General features: G+C 45.6%; 1 long non-coding RNA gene across 2 annotated transcripts; it reads left to right on the forward strand.

Annotated features, from left to right (window-relative positions):
* Positions 1-76: 76 nt before the first annotated feature.
* Positions 77-2,329, forward strand: LOC122193714. Of its 2 annotated transcripts, XR_006182961.1 has the most exons (4): positions 77-475; positions 555-630; positions 1,491-2,154; positions 2,250-2,286. It is a non-coding gene; the product is annotated as an uncharacterized LOC122193714 (long non-coding RNA). The 2 variants fall into 2 exon arrangements; XR_006182960.1 differs by having other exon boundaries at positions 1,491-2,329.
* The last annotated feature ends 631 nt before the right edge of the window (positions 2,330-2,960 follow it).

Below are 2,960 nucleotides of genomic sequence, written 5' to 3' on the forward strand. Positions count from 1 at the left end.
ATTTCTTTCCTGATGGAAAAGCAGGGATGGTAATGCCAGCACCATTTGAGCGGCTGTTAAACTTATTGTGTGATCTTTCCTTTCCCCACAGTGCTGTTTTGATCTTGGGAAAGTTGTTGCAGCCCCCATTCTGAAGGGTCAGGCTGCCTTAGGACTAGCGAATGACTAGGGCCATTAGCGACACAGACATCAACATGATGGAAGGCAAATGGCGTTTATTGCAACTACACAGCAGCTTATATAGCCTACGTGCTTCGTCTACGCCCCTAAAGCATGCGTCATAAATCCACCACAGAGCAGGGGAGGTCCTGACACGTCACATCCTGATAACCCCACTTTACGCCTGCTACAACAGGGAAGTCCCCTTCTTCTCTTGCACAGTTTCATCCCTGCTGGATGAGGATGATGAAGATTCATGCGCTGTTTCTCCTTGAAGGACTCTGGAAGGGCAGTGTTAGCTATGTGCAGAGTTGTGGTACGTGCATATTTCCCTTTCCTCCCTCTCCCTCCTCTTTCAGTCCTCCCTCATTGAACATCATGAGTTTGGCTGTCAGGTGCCGCCGTGTTCTGCAGGACTTCCTTCTTTCGCTCTGAGTTCTCTCCAGTCGGGCCTGTTTTTGGGATGCTGTGGTAAGTAATGCTCTGATCTGGAGAGCTGGAAACCTGTATCTCAGAGCACAGCTGTTCACAGCTGGCAAATAATAGACTGTATGATGGAGACTGGGAAACTACTTCAGTTTCTCTGTGGAAGGCTCAGCTTTACAGCACGAGGTTCTGAGCTGGTCCAGTTTTGCTCTCACAAGGAAAATGAAGGATTGGAAAAGGAAATGCTGTTACAGCAGTAAGAATGTGCTTATCTATTGACTTCAGTGGGCCTTGGCTAGGAGCTGCAAAACGCCTGACTAAGAGTGCTAACACTATTGCCTTACTGTTTGTGTTCATTCCTCCTCTACGTTTTGTTAGAATGGGTTGAAACATTTTTTTCAAGTGTAATTTAGAATCACAAAACTATTAAGGCTGAGAAGACCTCTGAAGTCATCCAGTGCAACCATCACCACCATGTCCACTAAACCATGTCCTCAGTTTAGGCAGCTCAGCTGCTGACTGAAAAGTGAGACATTCCTTGATGATATCTTTATATCTTACATCTGCTGTATTTGTTATCCAGACCTTATTTCACGTTCTGTTTTCTCATCTACCCCAATAAAAACTCAACTTGGGGAGGATGTGGTAACTTGATTGCTGCTTTTTACTGTCCTGAGAACTTCTAATGCATGGGTATTCACCAGTGTTTCCAGTTCTGAGATGGGGAGAGCAAGACAAAAGTTTTATTGCATCTTCCCTTCTCAGGTGCAGGAGTCTCAGGTTATGTCCAGAGGTCTGGCAAGCATAGAATAAGAGGTTTTTGCCTTTGGTTCAAATCGTGTACTTTGGCTACCAGAGCAAGCCACAGGAATACCCAGCTGAGTAGAATTGTTCATGTGTTTCAGTATTCACAGGCTTGTGTCCCAGGAAAGGTGCATGGAAGAGATGGTGGCAGAGGAAGCCCAGCACAGCCAGCTCCTCACTGCAGTTCTGTATGGGGAGAAGTGCTGTGCCTGGCTCGACTGCATGACAAGCTTGGCTTCGGCTGGTTTTCAGAGGAAAATGCAAGTACTTGTGCTAATGGAAAAAGTCCTAGATGCCAGCAAAAATGCTTGAACATCAGCTGTGTTTGATGGGTCTCCATTCAGCGATGGCTTTTTGCCTGCTTAATTATTTTCTAAGTTCTTTAAGCCATGAGATCTGCTCTGTGCTGTTCTCCCACCAGTCAAATTACCCTATTTCCTTCAGAACTCTCCCTCACTCAGGAGCTGGCACTTTGCTGCTAGTTTTACCTCTCCTTAACATTGTAGCCCGTCCCTGTTCTGTTGGCCTGCATACCAGTCGATGTCCCTTTTATGTCAGTGCTGTTCTTAACACTGGAAATTGCATTTTCCCCCTTCTGGTCAGGATGTGATACAGAAGCAGAAGCTGACTGACAGCTGATTTTTCTGCAGGTTTTCTGCAGCGCTCATGCAAATGGTGTACGGCTGTTCAGCAAAATAAGACGACTTTTTCACGTTCCTTTGGCTTTTACCCATGACCATTTTTTTTCTGCTTGTTGGCAGAACGGTGAGGATGGGATTGCATGATGGGATTATGAGTATTTCTAAACTAAAGGCCCTGACAGATCCTTGGCACTTAAAGCTGTTATGATGCCTTATCAGATGGATCAGAAATGCAGACTGGACTATCTCACTGGCTGATTCATTGGCCGAACGCTGACATTTCAAACCCACAAGCTCGTCTGGATGTTAATTGTCAGGGGGACTAAAGCTTGTTGGAATACGGCCTGTCTCTTTCCATATTATATGCACTTTATGTAGTTGAGTCTTGCAGTATCTCTATAATTCACTCTTCTGCCATGAGGTGGGATGGTGCAACGTCCTGTTCTTCAGATGAACCGAGAGTGCTGCCCAGATGGTGAATGAGACAAGGGATTCACTGCTTCAGACTGACAAGAATCCTGGGCAACAGTTAGCAGGCCAGTATTTTCTGAGAAAGAATTTATTATAATGCATTTGAGATCTGTCAATTTTTCTGTTAACACCAGAACACTCTGGGGTGTATTTTCAAGCCAGGGTTTCCAGTCCTGCTAACAAGCAGTGGAGTTTGTGCACATACCTCCATGGGCTCACGTGGAAACGTACGTGAAGCATCAGAAGATTCCTGGATGCGTGTTTAAGGCTTACTGCATTCTCTAAAGACTGAAAGAGGATTTTCCTAATGCTGAAAGTTTTGATCTTATGGAATGTATGTACTGGGAGAAATTACTCCTGGTGGCTGGAATAAATGCTGGAGTTGTTCAGCGCAGAGCTGTCATGGTTCTGGTCTGCCTGGTGTGACAGTGGAAGAGCCTGGGCTATTCTGGAGAGAAC

This window comes from Lagopus leucura, unplaced genomic scaffold (assembly GCF_019238085.1).
Source record: "Lagopus leucura isolate 7727_CA_CO unplaced genomic scaffold, USGS_WTPT01 35340-0_obj-0_obj, whole genome shotgun sequence".
Classification (NCBI taxonomy): domain Eukaryota; kingdom Metazoa; phylum Chordata; class Aves; order Galliformes; family Phasianidae; genus Lagopus; species Lagopus leucura.